Source organism: Rhinoderma darwinii, chromosome 4 (genome assembly GCF_050947455.1).
Source record: "Rhinoderma darwinii isolate aRhiDar2 chromosome 4, aRhiDar2.hap1, whole genome shotgun sequence".
NCBI classification, from domain to species: Eukaryota; Metazoa; Chordata; class Amphibia; order Anura; family Rhinodermatidae; genus Rhinoderma; species Rhinoderma darwinii.
In genome coordinates, this window is record NC_134690.1 from 23974699 (window position 1) to 23995092 (window position 20394).

A 20394-nucleotide genomic window follows, 5' to 3' on the forward strand; every position below is an offset into this window, starting at 1 on the left:
TCACGTGCTCACCTTTGTAATACACATATCCTATTCAGGACTAATAAGAACCAACTGTTCATATATGTGTACAACCTTCCTGCCTTGAATTCAGTGTGCAACATGAGGAGATATTATGCAAGTCTGTCACGATAATATGTCTACAGGGAATTAATTAATTAATTATCTATACAAATCAAGATTTGCCTTTGCCTGTCTTTTCCCTAGTAGTTAGGGAAGCTCTCAGGCTACCAAGAATTCTAGTTTTAGGATGTCTGGTCATTTGCTATAGAGTTTAAATACAGTTTCAGATTATGATGGGGCTTAGTCCCCCAATCCTAGTGGTGGGATGGTCATGTGTGCACAGTCATTCTCTTATGGAAACAATCAGGTACGCTCACCATTAACTATAATGGCAAGCCATCATGCAATCTGCCAGGAAAGTCTATTTTGGGGATTTTATGGGAAAACATCATATGTGTTTGCTGCCATGTGCTTGTCTTCCTGGTGATCTTTCGATCTTGAGTAAATCCAACACAGTTCTAACAATAAATGAAACAAATCATTTACCAGGTTCAAGATTTACAGAAATTCTTGCCATTTACTTCCTGCAGAATCGGGTGAGAACAGAAATAAATTTAAAAAAAATGTTTCAAACACATACATTCGAAGTAATGAATATTTATTGATTTGAAAAAAATCCCAAATCATTGAACAGGTCCCTGTTTTTAGTATGACTTATGTCATTCTCCAAAAGGTGATGTGGTATAGCCCTACAAAAACTAGGGACTGACAAGAGCCTTATCTGTATATATATAGAGTATAGTGTTAATATCCTGCCTTATCTATGCTCCTAGCAGTACAACAGAGCTGTAGTTTACTCGCTCTCAAAATTATAATGAGATGACACTGCTATTCCAGTCTATACAGAAAAGCTGACAATCAAACTGCGGAATACAGGGAGCATGAGCATTGCTCTAGTGGTCATTGCAAAAACTGCACATAAAACAACACCAAAAATCTTATTTATGATACATTCCCTTTAAATAAAATCTTTGAGCACAATTCTTGAGAACCACAGCTGCAGGAGGAGCCCTGTTTATTTACCTGTGGTTCATCCATACAAGTACTTTCATGATGTAGATTTGGTAATGTTGATGATAATCTAAACTAATTGAAAACATTTATATTGTAAATGCAGGTCCATTGCGAAACCCTGCAGATTTATTTTAATAGCAAGGCACAGCGCAAATCATCTGCGGTTTTGGTGCATTTGTTAATCCAACAACAGACGACAGGTCCACATCAGTGACTCCCGGGGGGAGACAGAAGGTGAATTTCTGTAGTAGGCTTGTAAAAAAGACAAAGAGCTCCATTCTTGCAAGTTTTTCTCCAGCACAGGCTCTCCGACCTATAATGAAAAATGACAAGAGTTGTATCATAGACCAGAAATTTGAATACAGTAAAATTCCAATGATCTTGAATCCTAGGAATCACTAAGGTGCAGGATAATAAAAAATGATGGACCATCAGATGTCTTTATACCTACTGTACTTAACACTTACTAGGAAATAGATCCACAGGCCACTCTTTGTGGTAGGGTCAACATATTTAAGGGTTTCAAAGCTTCTACTTTGAAGTTAAAATGACAAGGACAATGGTGCACACAATCAAATGAAATATAATATCCTAAGAGGGCCACTCCCGGCTCCAAGCGTAAGGAAACACCATACACCCTGTGGATTAACTCTACCACCTCCCTACAAAAACAAGTCAGGTGTCCACATGACCACAGCATATGTTTGAAATCCATTGTATCCTCTGGGCACCAGGGACTCCTACATCAGCCCTCAACTCCATGCTCTGCAGTATTTGAAAGGTCTGGTTGACTGCAATTATTTCTGTTGCACAAACTACGCTGTACTACATTACAGGACACTAGTTTAGTCAGTGATGCCACCACATCTTCACAATTTTCTTCGAAATGGGGCCTTCATAACGCTCCCATTAAAGATTGCTTAACTAGATGTTTATGCATCCATATGCCATTGATATGAGCCCCTTTTATATAGTAGATTGAAATCTATGGTCTAATATCCACACAAAAAATTATTCCCAACTCGACTACTTGAGCCTGAAGAGCCTCACCTGAAAAACGGAGTCAAGTTAGCTAGTCCAAACTCTTTCTGGATCTGTTGAAAGGTTATAATCACTCCTTCCGTATTTAATTGGAAAATATACTTAAAGGGGTTGTCCGAGATTTAATTACTTTGTGTTAATGCTTGTAAATTATAAATGTAAATACATTTCTAAAATACTTACATTTTTCAAAGTGGCCCTATTTCCATATCCTGCCGTGGGGAACTTGACTGGTGACGTTACTCTCTGCACTGGTTCTGGCCGCTTTGTTGATCTTGAATTCTTTGCTGGGTTTACGACACGTCACTTGTGACGTGATGTATACCAGCTTGTTCTGCTTCACAACCCGTAACGCGCATGCGCTGTCACTGCTGTTCTCACGATCCCTGCTGTTCTCGAAATTAGAGCAGGGGCCACGCATGCATGTTACAAAAGAACAAGCCGACATACACCACGTCACAAGTGACGTGTCGTATACTCGGAAAATAATTGAAGTTCAACAAAGCGACCAGACCCAGTGCAGAGAGTGACGTCACCCGTCAAATTCCCCACTGCAGGATCTGGAAACGGGGCCACTTTGGAAAATGTAAGTATATTGCAAATGTATTTACATTTATAAATTACATGCATTAAAACAAAGTCATTAAATATCGGACAACCCCTTTAATCCTTAGTTGTTCCCACGCTTTAAAACGTTCTAATTTATAGAATTGCCACAAATATGGATTATTCTATATAGGCAAATAATTTAGAGCAGCCCGAAATAAGTAACATCTTTTACATTCCCACCACACAAGTAAGATGGCGGGCCTTCCAATAGCTTCTCTCCAAACCCTATGAGCTTTCAGTGCCTCCAATAGCAGGGTACCCCTGAGCCAAATTGTGAAAATTTTCTCCATTAGGTCCCACTTGTCTCACTGGTCAAGAGACTTTCACCCCCTAAAGTGCTGGAACTTTGCCAATACCCCTTCTCTTTAGGCAACTGTAGTTTTTGCAATTTAATAATTGGGACCCTATGCTAAACAAACCTTGTATCCTAGCATACAAATCAGGGGGATTTCACAGGGCATAGAGCACCTTGAACTAGTAAAGGTTGACTGTCAAGGCCACATAATCCTTCAATGATTTAGTCAGTTTGATACCTTTGATTTTATTTTCAGACACACAAGGGACAGTTTTCTACCGCAGGTGTAAGAGGAGGATCTAGCAGGAAAAGGGTAGACTTTGTCCAATTGATGGACAGCACAGAAAATCTAACTTGCTCAAAAAATGAGAAGAGGTCGTCAATGCTTCAAAACCTCCGTCAGCGCTTCCGTACCATCAACCACCAACCGCCATCAACCACCAATCTAACATCAGTTTAGGAGGTTTTGGAAAGCTTTAGAGCACCTATAGATGAGGACCCTGGAAGATATGGACCCTTGAAAAATGTGGACTTCACTGCTGGGGATGCCTTGTAGACCCACCATCATGGACCTTAAGTGCAGGACTACTAGAGCTTTTTAATCCAGCATCTGCCTATTTTTATACATATGTGGATCCTCAGGCGCTGGTCTAGAAGACTTTTGCTTTATATGTTCTCTGCAGCTTCCTGTTGTAAAGATTTTGTATTATCCTTTGACAACTGGGCAATGGATAACAAGTTATAGTGAATTTCTAGGAAATTACCAATGATCCCCAAAAAACCCTCTCCAAAGCCTCATGGGACGTGGTGAAATGTGTCCCTAAAATCAGGCAGATGGACTAGGGGGTCATGTTACTCTATCCCCCGGATATTTGTCGTTATTGTGTCATCATTGAAGACCTTCCAATCTGAAGAGTAGAAAAGACCTGGGTGAAGGTTCAGCATCTTTATCTTATAGACTGGCACCTAGGTGGTCCCAAAAGTGTTGTATTATTGTAATTTTACTATGTCATGTGCCATATTTATACTGTTAAACTTACCCGTAGAGAATGGCATGAAGGCATCTTTCTGTATGAAATTTTCCATGGAGTCAAGAAAATGATTCGGATAGAACTCTTCAGGTTTCTCAAACTGCGTTATGTCTTTCAATACTGAGGACAATAATGGGATAATATAGGTCCCCTAGGGATAACGAATAGAATTTATGAAATAGCATATGACAATGAGGTCTCTATTTTTACATCACACCAGATATTTTTGTTATTCTGAAGCAGATAATTTTCCGAGAGTCCTTGTTATCATAGGGTTGTTGTGTGGGTTCAAATCACCATCTACAGAACATCAATGTTCACATCCTATCTGGCTTGAGTTATAGTAGCTATATGTGTATATGTAAGGACATTGATGGGGATGGGGATTTTGGCTCCCATGGAATGACTCCAAGAAAACCATTACAGCACAAAGAAGAAAATGTTGTCACAAAATCAGGGGTACTATACGTTTTGGGGCTGTAACTTTCAGTATACCTGTTTATATGTGCATTATTTTACTTATTCTTTTTCACATATGTGTGGACATTGATAGAGATGGTGATTTTGGATCCATGCAATGTCCCTAAGGACTACTAAAGACTGGAGAATGTAGTGTTGTCAAGGGGATACAGAAGGAGTGCTTAAACTTCAAGAACATCTATTTGTGCACCATTTCTTACTTTTTTTTTGCATTTTGAATCGTGATGACCCTACAATATGGAGTTGGTTCAACTAAAGTCCCAACGAAAACCTCAAATTAATTACATGGATGGCCTCACATGTTTAGTCAGACGACATAAATAACATATTTTGATAGCACCATGAGTTTATCTAAATGATAATCTCATCTCTGCTCCACTTGTACCTTGAAGTTTTGGATATTTTATCATCAGTAGAAGACCCCAGTGCAGTGTGGTGGACGTTGTCTCCATTCCGGCTGAAAACAAGTTTCTTACAGCTCTTGTTAGATTCCCATCGTGAAAATATGATTGAGGGTTTCCTGCTTCCTGTACAATAAATCAGTAGATAAAGTGAACAATCAGCAAGTTATTTCAACTTACAATATTCTTAAAGGATATACTGGGTCTGTTTTTGCATGTTATACTCCCAGTCCAAACCAGATTCGCAAATTGCTGAAAAACTTACGGCTGACTATGATAGAAAGTTGTACGTACACACAAAGAATCACAGTTTTTCTGCATTTGGGTCTGCCTAGCTGTCCGTGTCCAAAAGTGCCTAGAATTGTCACGTAATCATCAGGCCATTAAGCAATGGAAGAAGGTGGTCTTCTGGTCTAATAAGTCACAACTTACAGGACTTAGGAGATCTGCGGCTAACGTCTGGGTGCCAGATACCACAGGACACATTCAGAGATCTTGTGGAGTCCATGCCATGACGGGTCCGGGCTGTTATGGAGGCACGATGGAGACCCACACAATATTTGGCAGGTGGTTTTAATGTTATGGTGGCTTATATATTTTATACATACTGGGCACATCTATGCTTCTACTATGGATTAATGGCCACATCAATAGCTAAGCACTAAAGAACCAAAGGTGGCCATGCACATTAAATAACTGTCCACCGAACATTTGATCAGTAATTTGTCCCGACCCCGCATGCTCGGCCAAGTGTGCATGTTTACTTCAATAGAGTGGGAGGTGTGGCAGCGGCTAATCTCCTGTGGGAACAAAGGATCAGGCATGTTGAAATCACCAACCTTGCCACATCCTTCCTTCTCTGCCATCAGGGGAGAGTCAACTGGCCCCCATGTGAATGGGCACCTAAAGGCTAAGAAATAACTATGGGTGACGTGCAGCGTCGGACTGGGGTTCCTTGGGCCCTTCAGAGGAGATTATTTTGAGGGCCCACCCTCCATCTATATAGTACATGTCCACTTTTAATTTCATCATAGTCCTTGTTATTATCATTGTACATACCGGACATTTCATTAATAAGGTGTAATAGGTAATCTGTAAATCAACTCATGAGAAATAGTCCCTTGTGGCAAGGGATTGGCTCCAAAGTCACCTCCAAATGGGGTTGTCTTTGAGGCCCATTATTGTGTAAGAGCCTGGGCCCACCATAGGATCCTCTGGTGGTCCAGTCCAACGCTGGTGCCGTGACTGTTTGGTAATATCTGATATATAATATGGATGAATCATATCAGATTTGCCTAAATTATTGACAACTTGGTGGGGCTGTTCTGCATATTATATAGGAATAACTGTCAAATTGAATGTTTCTTGACATCTCCTAAAGAATATAGTTTGTCCTAAATTTTAGTACGTTAAGCTACCACCATAAGTCATGATGAAGATCTCACCAGACACGATAAAATAGACATCTACACTTTTACAGAAAACATGCATCTTATTTTGACCACCATATAACATTCAGAATATCTAAAACTTACAGTACCTCTTTTTGTCTTACAAGGAATACATCAATTAAACTTCTTTGATCATTTTTATCCAAGTTCTTCAGATGTTCTACAAATGTTCTTCTAATAAAGTCAATCAATTCTTCCACATTTTTCACAATGGTTTTGTGACTACCGGGGAAAAACCAGAGGAACGGGAATATGTTAGAGAGCTGTTAAAAGAACAAAAATAGATTGTGATAAGTAACATTTCATATTTTTCTCCCCTTAGTGATATGAAGTCAATTTGCTCAATAAGAGACGGAATATAAGTTCATTTGATAGATGTTTGTTTTTGTTTTTTTAATTATTAAATAATTGGTCAAATTTGGCTCTATAAAATCAAGGTTTTTGTTCTGTTTTAATATTTTGGATCTTTGATCAAACTATCGAATTCTTCAATAGAGAAATTTTTTTTAAAATAATTTTTATTCTTTTATTCCTTCTACGGCTTTATTGTAAAGTAATCAATATAAGCCTTAAGGCTGGGTTCACACAACCTATTTGCAGGCGTAATGGAGGCGTTTTACGCCTCAAATTATGCCTGAAAAGACGGCTCCAATACGTCGGCAAACATCTGCCCATTCATTTCAATGGGTTTGCCAATGTTCTGTGCCGACGACCTGTCATTTTACGCGTCGCTGTCAAAAGACAGCGCGTAAAATAACAGCCTCGTCAAAGAAGTGCAGGACACTACTTGGGACGTAATTGGAGCCGTTTTTCATTGAATCCAATGAAGAACAGCTCCAAATTACGGCCGTAAAAGACGCCCTGCAAAACGCTAGTACATGCAATTAGGTCTGAAATTCAGGAGCTGTTTTCTCCTGAAAACAGCTCCATAATTTCAGACGTAAATGCAGTTATCGTGTGCACATACCCTTAGTGTCCTTCCCTTCTAACTCATGGAGTCTGCAAGATGAAATATATGAATTTCCATTTGTATGTAGGTCAGCTAATAATCGTTTATTGAAAGGTTTTTTAAATTAGTAATATACATTGTGTTTTAAATTCATTTTCAAGATCTCTGTTTGTTCTCTGTGAATAAAAATATTCTTGTATTCTCTTCTCAACATCAAGGGGAAATGTGTTGCTAGAAGAAGTTGAATTCACTAGAGACTTCAGGAACTTGAACCTTGACGACCAGCCCATCGCTGGAGTGATTCAGTTTAGAGAAAGGGGTTTTCCAGGTGTGACGACCCCGTTAAGGGTGCGGCCACACGGTGCAGTCACGGTGCGTTTATGTTGTGTCTTTAAACTGCAGCAAATAATTTTTCAATAGAAGTCAATGGTGAAATTTGTGTTATGGACAGACGGCTGCTATTATATTACAATGTGTTTTTTGTGCAGTTAACTGCATCTTCATAATGTCCAACTGCATGCGGTTAATGACCGCGCTGCCAATGTGTTTGCTGAACTGATTGCATTTTTGCTAACAGTTCTGCAATGCCTTGTAATGGACTACATACACAAACCTCAACACGGGTGAAAACTATGTCCATCAATTATTTCCTTTAAAAAAAAGCAACAGAACTACAGCATTACAGAGACAAAAAACGCATGCAGTTGACTGTATGCGGTTTTCAAACTCAACAAAACCGCAACAAAACCGTGTCAACGACGCACCGTGTGGCCTTACCCTAAGAGTCTCATAAACAGTCATCATCTGCATTATAAAAATTCTGAAAATCTCTTCTCCATTGCTTCTCTGAAATGGGAATTCATTCTCTAGAAATGTCTAATCTGGCAAATTATTCCTCCATGTCTAATCATCTTCATCATCAATGTAAAAAATATAAAGAATAGGATTTTAGTAATATTACCGCAACCATTGGATTTCCCAAAAGTCTAAAATTCTCATTTGTCAGATCTAAGTTTCCTAAATTGGGCATCATCGTAGTCTATTCGATACCCAAGTAAAATTGCCACAATTATATTTGCCACAGAAGCATTCAAGATCAGAGAGTTGTCAAATGGTTTCCCTACAAAGACAGTAATGAACAAAAATTAGTAAGAGGAAGCTGAGTGTTTATATCGTATCCGAGGCGTAACGTGAAGCTCCCGGGCCCCAATTGTAGATCTATAACAGGGCCCCCAACTACCATGTGCCATTTATAATGCTAGTCTGCATTTGTGGTATAGGGAGTTTTTGGTCCCTTCATGCATTGGCGCCCCAGTGTAAATGCTACCTCTGCACCCCCTTAACTATTCCCCAGTATTACATAGTCGAATTAACACAAAAAAAATGAGTAATGGTCAAAAAATAATAAATTAGTTTATGCTAAACAGTTAATACTTTGCACCCAGTTCCTTTACAATTCTCTTTCATCTAACCCTCAGTATTTTTAGGGTGTTTGGCCCCAAAACCAATGCATTAGGTGTCCTGGCAATCAGTATGTAAAGGGGTTTTCCCATCTTAGACATTTATGGCATATCCGGAGAATATGCCATATATGTCGGATAGATGCGGGTCCCACATCTAATCCTGGCCACCCCTCCTGAATATCAGCCTAAATGTGGTGTCCAGCGGCTGCTGCACTAGGTGGGGATGGGGTTCAGAGAACCCCCGTTTTCGAGATAGACAAGGGTCCCAGCTCCGGGACCTAAACCGATCAGACATTTATAGTATATCCTCTGGTTATGCCATAAATGTCTAAGATAGGAAAACTCCTTCAATGTTGATCGTATTAGTAACCGCATACTATACCTTTAAAGGATGCAAAATATTTAGTCAAGTGGGCACATTCATCAGTAACTTTCTCTTCTATGGTACTTATTCCCATGCCAAAATCCCGTAACGTGGTTATCATAAATCTTCTCATGGTCTGCCAATTTTCGCCACGTGAAAAAACAAGTCCTGAAACATAGAAAACATTAGTATTTTTTAAGCGCACTGAAGACTGAAGATTTTTTTAAAGTGGTTTTCCTGGATGGGCTATCCTACCATGCACGGCGACGGCCCCTTCATTGGGCTGATCAACAGTTTATTACTAGAAGACACCAGATTAGAGTACTGGACTCCCGGACTGGGGTACTCTACCCTATACAAATCTCCTCTTCCTTTATAACCAGATAATACAGACAATCCAATTACAAATCTTGTTAATTGTCTCCGTCGGGTCATATACTGGGGGTACCTGAGTAGGTTGGGATCCACACTATCACTATGTTGCAAAAATTTTATGCAGATTTGACCGTAGTGTCAGCCAGTTTTGATAGGAACACCAACCAGTAGATGTTTAAACGAGGAGTTAGAAGGGTGCAATGGGATTTTGAGGATTATAATATGTGATTATTTACTTGAGCATTATGGTTCAAGACCTGAAGCTCAAGAAATTATTGGACTGCTAAGACTGTAAATCTTTCACTGGGCCAGATCAGCTTACAATAAGCAGGAGCATAGCTAAGGGGGCTGATGGGGGTTCAAGTCCTGAGTGCTAGGGGTTCGCCAAGAAGCCACTCTGCCTTGACAAGGGTATGTAGATATAGGGTTACGTGTGAAGCCGGCCCTTCCCCTAACCTGCCTCTAGCCTAGCTTACCCAACTAGAGACAAGACACAGTTCCAGATAGCGTACAATATGGAGTGATGTAAGCAGCAGTGGTGACTATGATACAGAGGGAGATTAAAGTCAGTTAACACAACAAAAGCCATTGAAAAACGAATCTAAAAGTTTATTGTCCCAGTGTATTTATCGCGTTAAGGGTATGTTCTATTTTCAGCCATTTCTTCAGGCCGTAAACGCCCGGAAAAATGGCTACAAATGCGGGGACTGAATGCCTCTAAATATCTGCCCATTGATTTCAATGGGAAAAACAGCTTTCTCTTCCGACGGAACCTGAGTTGCTTAAAAAATGGTTGAAAATCAGGAGCGGTTTACCCTTGAAAACAGCTGTAATGTCAGGGTAGGGAGACAGACAGGTGAGCCCTAATCTACCCGCCACTCAGTCCCTGCCTACTTGCACGGGCCGTCCTAGGCGACGGCGTACAACTGGGTGACGGTCCCTATGCTCAATATGTGCACGACAGACAAACAGACAAGGGTACACAGAAGTTAGGGAAATGGGGCAGTTGCCCACGGCAGCATCGTGAGCAACCAGAGTAGTGAACGAGCCGAGTCAAACCAGGAGTGTACGAGGTACCAAACGCAGAGGAGGAGAGTAGTGAACAAGCCGAGTCAAACCAGGAGTGTACGAGGTACCAAACGCAGAGCAGGAGAATTGTCAGTAAAAACAGGGTCAAAATGAAGCAGAGGACAAAATGTTCAAGAAGCAGCAGCAGAGCCAGGACACAGACAGAATCACAGGCAAAGGAGGAGCAGGAAATGCAGGTATAAATAGACAGAAGGCGGGAGCTAGCTCCGTCTGGCCAGGCTGTGATAGGCTCTCCCACTCCTCAGCCTCCCAGCCTGACTGGTAGAAGATCGTGTCACTTTCTCAGACTTAGGAGCAGGTGCAGACTGATTACCCACGGGCGTCGACACAGAAGCTGTGTCTGGCAGATCCTTTACAGTACCCCCCCTTTTAAGAGGGGCCACTGGACCCTTTCTAGGTGGACCTGGCTTATTGGGGAAGCGAAGCTGGAACCTCCGGAGCAATACCCCAGCGTGAACATACCGGGCGGGTACCCAAGTCCTCTCCTCAGGCCCGTATCCTCTCCAATGGACCAGGTACTGGAGGGAGCCTTGGACCATCCTGCTGTCCACAATCTTGGCCACCTCGAATTCTACCCCTTCAGGGGTGAGAACAGGGACCAGAGGTTTCCTCGAGGGAGCCAAGGACGGGGAGCAGCGTTTAAGGAGGGAGGCATGAAACACGTCGTGTACTCGAAAAGACGGGGGTAACTCCAGTCAGAAGGAGACAGGGTTAAGGACTTCATTGACCTTGTACGGCCCTATATATCGGGGAGCAAATTTTTTGGACGGGACTTTAAGGCGCAAATTTTTAGAAGATAGTCACACCAGATCCCCGACCACAAACTTGGGGTTAGCAGAACGTCTTCTATCTGCCTGAGTCTTTTGTATGCTCTGGGACGCCTCTAGGTTCTTCTGAACCTGGGCCCAGACTGTGCACAGTTCCTGATGAATGACATCTACCTCGGGATTGTTGGAACTACCAGGTGAAACGGAGGAGAACCGTGGATTAAACCCAAAATTACAGAAAAAGGGGGAGACCCCTGACGAGTTACTGACCCGGTTATTAAGGGAAAATTCGGCGAGGGGAATGAAGGAGACCCAATCATATTGACAGTCAGAGATAAAACACCTTAGATATTGTTCTAGGGACTGATTAGTCCTCTCAGTTTGGCCATTAATTTCAGGATGGAAGGCCGAGGAGAAGGACAGATCAATCTCCAACTTTTTACAGAAGGCTCTCCAAAACAATGAAACAAATTGTACCCCTCTGTCAGAAACAATATTGACAGGAACCCCATGGAGACGCAGGATGTGTTTGACAAACAAGGTAGCTAACGTCTTAGCATTGGGTAGTTTCTTGAGGGGAACAAAGTGGCACATCTTACTGAAATGGTCTACTACAACCCACACCACCGACTTGCCTTGAGATGGAGGCAAATCGGTGATAAAATCCATGGAGATATGGGTCCAAGGTCTCTGGGGAATGGGCAAAGAACATAGTAAGCCCGCTGATCGGGACCTGGGAGTCTTTGACCTAGCACAAATTTCACAAGCGGCGACGTATGCCTTAACGTCTTTAAGCAACCCAGGCCACCAATAGTTTCTGGCAATGAGATGCTTGGTACCCAGGATGCCTGGATGGCCAGATAGTGCAGAGTCATGATTTTCCCTGAGTATCCTTAGCCGGAATTGCAGGGGAACAAACAGCTTGTTCTCAGGAAGGTTCCCGGGAGCTGAAACTTGATCAGCCGCAATTTTGGAGACTAAGTCAGAATCAACAGAGGAAATGATTATACCTGGAGGCAAAACACAAGCAGGATCTTCCTCTGAAGGAGGGCTGGCCATGAAGCTACGTGACAGTGCATCAGCGTTAATATTTTTAGACCCAGCCCTATAGGTGACCAAAAAGTTGAATCTAGTAAAAAATAACGCCCATCGAGCTTGTCTCGGGTTTAGCCTCCGGGCAGATTCTAGGAAAACCAGATTCTTGTGGTCGGTAAGGACCGTTACCTGATGCCTAGCCTCCTCCAGGAAGTGGCGCCACTCTTCAAATGCCCATTTAATGGCTAAGAGTTCGCGGTTGCCAATATCATAGTTAAAGCACAGTAGAAGGAAGTCGGCACCACTCTCAATCTTCACAGCATGGAACAGGCAGATAGATGCAAGTGGAGTCAGGGTTTCCTCATTTAAGCAAACTTCAGGCGGTGCTCAGCATAAAAACAGACAGTCTTGTAGTATAATATAGATGAAAGAAATGCGGCACTCACCCGTTTGCAAATCTTTTTAACTTTATTGTGTCACCTTTGCGAGGATAAAAGCATTACAGGGAGGACAGCTAGTTGTAGGTTACAGCCTGTTTCGCGCTGGAGATTGCGCTTCTTCTGACCTAGTACGTCACTGCTGGAGGCGTTCTTTTAATCTGCCAACCACTACATCTGCTAACCTACAACTAGCTGTCCTCCCTGTAATGCTTTTATCCTCGCCAAGGTGACACAATAAAGTTAAATAGATTTGCAAACGGGTGAGTGCCGCATTTTCATTTCTTTCATCTACAATATCATAATTACTCTCAGTGGGCGAGAACTTCCTGGAGAAGTAGGCACAGGGACGGAGATGGGTGAGGGACCTGGTACCCGGGGACAAGACAGCACAGGGGCCAAGATAAAGCACTTCTTAAGTACCTCAAAAGCTTGGACCGCCTCTGGAGGCCAGTGGAGGAGATCAGCACCTTTGAGAGTAAGATCAGTAAGAGGCTTAGCAATGACCGAGAAGTTAGCAATAAATCTCCTGTAATAATTAGCGAACCCCAGGAAGCACTGTAACACATTCAGGGAGACAGGTTGGACCCATTCAGCCACAGCCTGCACCTTGGCGGAGTCCATGCGGAATTCATGAGGAGTGAGGATTTGACCCAAAAATGGTATCTCCTGCACCCCAAATACAAATTTTTCGGTTTTAGCAAAGAGTTTGTTTTCCCGAAGGGCCTGGAGCACTTTCCTGACATGCTCAATGTGGGAGGACCAGTCCTTGGAAAACACCAGTATGTCATCAAGGTACACTACAATAAATACCCCCAGGTAGTCTCTTAAAATATCATTTATGAAATTCTGGAAGACCGCGGGAGAATTACACAACCCAAAGGGCATGACGAGGTATTCAAAATGACCTTCGGGCCTGTTAAACACAGTCTTCCACTCATCCCCCTCTTTGATGCGGATAAGGTTATAAGCCCCCCGTAGATCAAACTTAGAGAACCATTGGGCCCTCTGAACCTGATTGAAGAGATCAAGAATCAAAGGAAGGGGATACTGGTTCCTTACAGTGACCTTATTCATGTTTCGGTAGTCAATGCACGGCCTAAGACCACCATCCTTCTTCCCTACGAAGAAGAAGCCAGCACCTACCGGAGAAGTAGAGGGGCGAATGTAACCCATGGCCAGGCATTCCTGGATATACTCTCTCATGGCTTCACGTTCGGGGCAAGAGAGATTAAATATCCTACCCTTAGGGAGCTTAGCCACTGGTACCAAATCGATTGCGCAATCGTAATCTCTATGAGGAGGTAACACTTTGGAGGCCTTTTTAGAAAAAACATCAGCGAAGTCCTGAACAAACTCAGGTAGAGTGTTCACCTCCTCAGGGAGAGAAATAGATTTAACAGAAAAACATGACGTCATGCATTCATTACCCCATTTGGTAAGATCCCCAGTATTCCAGTTAAACGAGGGATTATGCATCTGCAACCAGGGAAGACCTAAAACCAAATAGGACGATAATCCCTGCATCACCAGTACAGAGCACTGCTCCAAATGCATGGAGCCAACAAGGAGTTCAAAAACAGGGGTATGCTGCGTAAAATAACCATTAGCAAGAGGAGTGGCGTCGATATCCACTACCGGGACAGGTTTAGGCAAATCAGTCAATGGCATAGCTAGAGACATAGCAAATTCCACATAATATTAGCAGAAGACCCTGAATCCACGAAGGCACTGCCGGCCGCAGACCTTCCCTCAAAAGAGACCTGAAAGGGAAGCAAGATCTTATTAGGTTTCATATTTATGGGAAATACCTGTGCGCCCAAGCAACCTCCCAGATGGTCACTTAGGCGTGGAAGTTTTCCGGCTGCTTATTCTTACGCCTAGGACAGTTGTTCAATTGATGCTTGTCATCTCCACAGTAGAAGCAGAGACCATTCTTCCTGCGGAACTCTCTACGTTGTTGGGGAGACACGGAGGCCCCGAGTTGCATAGGTTCATCCGTGGAAGAATGAAGAATCCGTGGAAGAATGAAGCAATGGAACCTCGGGAGCCATCATGGGGGAGTCAGAGGAGAAGGCACAAAAGCGTTCAAGTCGTCGTTCCCTGAGACGTCGGTCAAGACGTACCGCTAAAGCCATAACCTGATCTAGGGAGTCAGAAGAGGGATAGCTAACTAACAGGTCTTTCAGGGCATTCGACAAACCCAATCTAAACTGGCACCTTAAGGCAGGGTCATTCCACCGAGAAGCTACACACCACTTCCTAAAGTCAGAAAAGTACTCCTCAACAGGTCTCTTACCCTGACGTAAGGTCACCAGCTGACTCTCGGCAAAGGCAGTCTTATCAGTCTCGTCATATATGAGCAAGAGAGCAGAAAAGAAAAGATCAACAGAGGAAAGTTCAGGGGCGTCAGGAGCCAAGGAGAAGGCCCATTCTTAGGGCCCGTCCTGGAGCCGGGACATAATTATACACACTCGCTGGCTCTCAGAACCTGAGGAGTGGGGCTTTAAGCGGAAATAGAGCCTACAACTCTCCCGAAGGGAGAAAAAGTCTTCCGGTCCCCTGAGAACCAGTCAGGCAACTTGAGGTGGGGTTCAAGAGATGAGGTGGAGGGCACTACGAGGGTAGCATCATGCTGGTTGCCCCTCTGAGCCAGGGCTTGGACCTGTAGGGAGAGGCCCTGCATTTGCTGAGCCGGGGTCTCAAGGGGGTCCATAGTTGTGTCAGGGACCAGGGTAGAAAAGGTATATGGGCCTGTGATTATGTAATGACGGGGTAGGAAGACAGACAGGTGAGCCCTAATCTACCCGCCACTCAGTCCCTGCCTACTTGCAACGGCCCATCCTAGGCGACGGCGTAAAAAACTGGGTGACGGTTCCTATGCTCAATAAGTGCACGACAGACAAACAGACAAGGGTACACAGAACTTAGGGAACAAGACGAGTCCAACCAGGAGTGTACGAGGTACCAAACGCAGAGCAGGAGAGAAGTGAACGAGCCGAGTAAAACCAGGAGTGTACGAGGTACCAAACGCAGAGCAGGAGAATTATCAGTAAAGCCAGGGTCAAAATGAAGCAGAGGACAAAATGTTCAAGCAGCAGCAGAGCCAGGACACAGACAGAATCACAGGCAAAGGAGGAGCAGGAAATACAGGTATAAATAGACAGAGGGCGGGAGCTAGCTCCGTCTGGCCAGGCTGTGATAGGCTCTCCCACTCCTCAGCCTCCCAGCCTGACTGGTAGAAGATCGTGTCACTCTCTCAGACTTAGGAGCAGGTGCAGACTGATTACCCACGGGCGTCGACACAGAAGCTGTGTCTGTCAGATCCTTTACAGGCACACAGAAGCTAAGGGAAATGGGGCAGTTGCCCACGGCAACTCCGTGAGCAACAAGAGTTTTGAACGAGCCGAGTCAAACCAGGAGTGTACAAGGTACTAAACACAGAGCAGGAGCGTAGTCAGTAAAGCCAGGGTTGATATGAAGCCAAGTTCAGTAGTATTAGCAGGAAAAGCAGAGCCAGTAAACAAGAGAGAATCAGAGGCAAAGACAAGAAGCAAATTAAGGTATACTTAGACCGAGGGCAGGAGCTAGAACCGTCTGGCCAGGCTGTGATAGGTTCACCCACTCCTCAGCTTACCAGCCCGAGTGGTAGCAGCTCGAGTCACTCTATCAGACCTAGGAGCAGATGCAGACTTATTAACCATGGGCGTCGACACAGAAGCTGTGTCTGGCAGATCCTTTACAACAGCTCTGTATTTTCAGACGTTTTTTGATAACCGTGTGAACATACCCTAAGTGTCAAGCTAAAGACTGCTACATCTGTACACGTATTGTGTCACGGTTAGGCCTCAGGACAAGAGCGTAGACCAAATATGTCTCTATTCGATTTGGCTAGGTCTAAACCGGGGGACATAGTAAAAGGGAATTTGCCATCTACACATTAGAACGCCCTTTACGGGGGTATGGACATTGCACGGCATTCCCGGAGTAGTCTCCAATAGTAACCGCTGATAGTGTGGTCGTATAAATCTGAGGTCATGGTTGGCAGAGTTCATGCAACACTAGACAGGTACAGGTCAGGGCAGGCAGCGACCCCAAGGCACAAAACATTCCGGGTCACATCCAAAATAGCAAATAACAAACTGCTTCACAAATGAACAGGAACGAATGGACCTTATTGCTCCTGCCAATTGTGATGGAGCTCTGAGCAGGATTAAATAATTAGAGGTGATCAGTCACAGGCTGACCACTGATCAGCTGTCCCAGGCCTGTCCCTTTAAGTTGTAGCAGAGATTGTGCGCGGCATTATGAAGAGACTGGCGGCAGCAAGACCAGTAGTGGGACATCGGCCGCTGAGCAATGCGTAGAAGCCGGCGTTCTGCTATACTGTACATTGATCCATTGGGATCAATACAAGATTAACCCCTTCCTGCATGGCCAAGTATGGCGTTAGGAGCAGGTACTATTATGGTATGTGGATGTTATCAGCAGTTGTCGGCTGTAATTTACATAACTCCAATGCTGACCATTTAACCTCTTAGATGCCACGGTAAATAGTGACACCTAAGTGGTCTTACAGAGGGAGGGGACATCCCCTGTAAGTCCATCGGCGCTTCTGTTCTGCAATAACGACGGGGGGGAATGGATTGCCTTGGCACCTGGTGCCTAACATATATGTACATGTACAGGAGTATTGCCATCTATTATGAAAGTAATCAAAGAATTACAAGTTCAGGTCCCCTATTGGAACTAACAAAAAAATAAATAAATAAATAAATAAAAAAATATATATATATATATATATATACAATAATAAAATGTAAAGTAAAAAATATTTCTAAGGACACAAAATAAATTATTGCAACATGGTGTATGACATTTAAAGAAAAACCTAAATGCAGTTCGGTAATTGCAGTTTTTTGTTCACCCCCATTTCTTTAGAGAAAAAAGGAATAATGGTTTATCAATAAGTTTGGCGAAATGCAAAATGATGCCAAAAAACAACAACAATCCCTCATACAGCTACGTGAATGGGAAAATAAAAAAACATATTAAAAAAAAGTAATAAAACATAGAAAAACTATACATATTTGGTATCGCTGTTCTCGTAACGACCCGTAGAATAAATATAACATGTCATTTATACCGCACGGTGAACAGAGTCTGTATTAGTATAGGGCGCCCTGATCTGGGCTCTGATTTCATTTTGAGGTGTGATGGAGGGGGTCATATGCAGATGCCGTAGATTGCGGGCATGTCCTGTTTTTTTCTTCATAATCAATGCAATCCTCCAGAGTATAAATAAAACCAAAAATACTCACCCATTCCTTGGTCCATATTCTTAAATATTCGAACAACTCCTCTTTCTCCAAACTCTTCAGCATGATTGACAAGAGCATCTTTCACCGTCTCATATCCGGCTAGGACCACCATTTTTTTCATACCCATTTGAACACTAATCACCGAGCCGTATTTCTTTGCAAGCTTGAATATAATATTAAAAAAATATACTTAAAAAATAAATAATAATGCACTTTTTTTCTATACTTTTAGTCATATTTATATTTACAGTACGGATTTCTACTATGTCTTTTATTGAGATGATGAATTGTCCTTACCTCTAGATAAGTCCGTTGAGACTACTTAAAATTCAAGAGATGCAAATTTCCAATTAATGGCCAACATCTGGGTCCAGGAGGAAAATATTGGACCTGACTTTTATTCAAAATTTTTAAGACGTTCAAGATAAATAAAAGAGTCAAAACCAACACGAAAAAAGTGCTTAAAGAGAACCCAAAATCCATTGCTGTGACCAGTGCAGATCCCAGACTTCTGTCTGGCACATGAAGTTTAGTGCTTATTACTTTGTCTAACCCTTGATCTCCACCTTTGTCTCAATTACATCGAGGGTACAGGCTGTCCAAAAATATTTACAAGCAGTAAATTGGAATAAATACTAACTGGAGAATTATTAAAGGGACAATGTCATAAGAATTATTATGGGGAGAAGAACAAAAAGCACAGCGCCACATACTGCAAATAAACAGATGGATAAAAGTATATCAAACATATAAGATGGTGCTCTCACCTGGGAGCGATCAAAACCAGGGTTAGAGGAGTAATTTCCAATGTGTGCTGCTGCCAAGACCTAAGGTCGGCGAGCCAACCGGTCACCGCAAGGATAGTGAAGTAGGAGGAAGAAAAAACAGATCTTGTTTCGGCGCTGCTACACTTCAAAGCAAATGAGACCGTGGAATAGATAGGCACCTAACAAAAGACTGATTTATTAATGAAAGTGGCTACGCGTTTCAATGCAGAACTAGCATCTTCCTCAGGCCATAAAAACAGACATTATACACCCTCTTAAATACTTAGATGTAATAAAAGATACCGCCAAAAAAACGGAGGTCAAAGGGTAATGATGACGTCATTTACGGGAAAAGGGGGAGTAACATAATTTACAAAGTTTAAAACAAAGAACACAATGCATTCAGAAAATATATACATTAATTCATTGAATAAAACATTAAAAATGTGCACTGAAAGTAATCAATGTTACAATCTTAAAATTAGTTGAATAAAAAAATCATAATTGCCTAGTTTGAAGCTAGTTGTTCACTTTGCTACTAACGGAGTATCTTTTTTTCTGTCAGATGCAGCGTCGCCGCTTGATAGGTGACACAGGCGGCGCAATTAGGCGTCCTTGGACTCCAAGCAACTATACGCGGCTGCAAAAACAGAACACTAGAAGAACGAGATCATGAAAAAGAATGCTAAAAGTAAGTAATTAAAGACTCTATTGATTTAATTGTATTTGTATGAGTTATCCTGTAACTAAAAGCAACATATAATCAACCTATTAATTGTGTATACAAACAGAATATACTCTTAATGGGCAGCAGGAGAAAAAAAGGATATTTTGATGTTTCAGTTAGATTTAATGGGTCTTCATAAATATATATATGAGGATGCATCATTAAAAACGATGCTAGATGGAGGTTAAAACTTTGCGTATCGGTTGTAATTTAACGGAAAGAAAAAACACACATATTAATCAAGGGATGATTCAGAGATATCGTTCAGACCATTGGGCTGTAAGGTTTGAAGTCTGAATATCCAGTAATTCTCCCGTTGTTTCAATTTGCAAAACCTATCTTGAACACTGGGAGGAATGTATTCTATAGGAGTGATATTAATACTATTAAATTGATTATTATGCACGGAAGCAAAGTGTCGGGAGACACTATGCTTAAGAAAGCCTGTCTTTACATTGAACCTATGTTTATTCATCCTGCTACGCAAACTTTGGGTTTAATTTTTTTATTCAACTAATTTTAAGATTGTAACATTGATTACTTTCAGTGCACATTTTTAATGTTTTATTCAATGAATTAATGTATATATTTTCTGAATGCATTGTGTTCTTTGTTTTAAATGTTGTAAATTACGTTACTCCCCCTTTTCCCGTAAATGACGTCATGAGTACCCTTTGACCTCCATTTTCTTGGCAGTATCTTTCATTACATCTAA

The 20394-nt window shown here is 42.2% G+C and overlaps 1 pseudogene; it reads right to left on the reverse strand.

Annotated features, from left to right (window-relative positions):
• Positions 1 to 644: 644 nt before the first annotated feature.
• On the reverse strand, positions 645 to 18696 carry LOC142759063 (cytochrome P450 2K4-like; annotated as a pseudogene).
• Positions 18697 to 20394: the final 1698 nt, after the last annotated feature.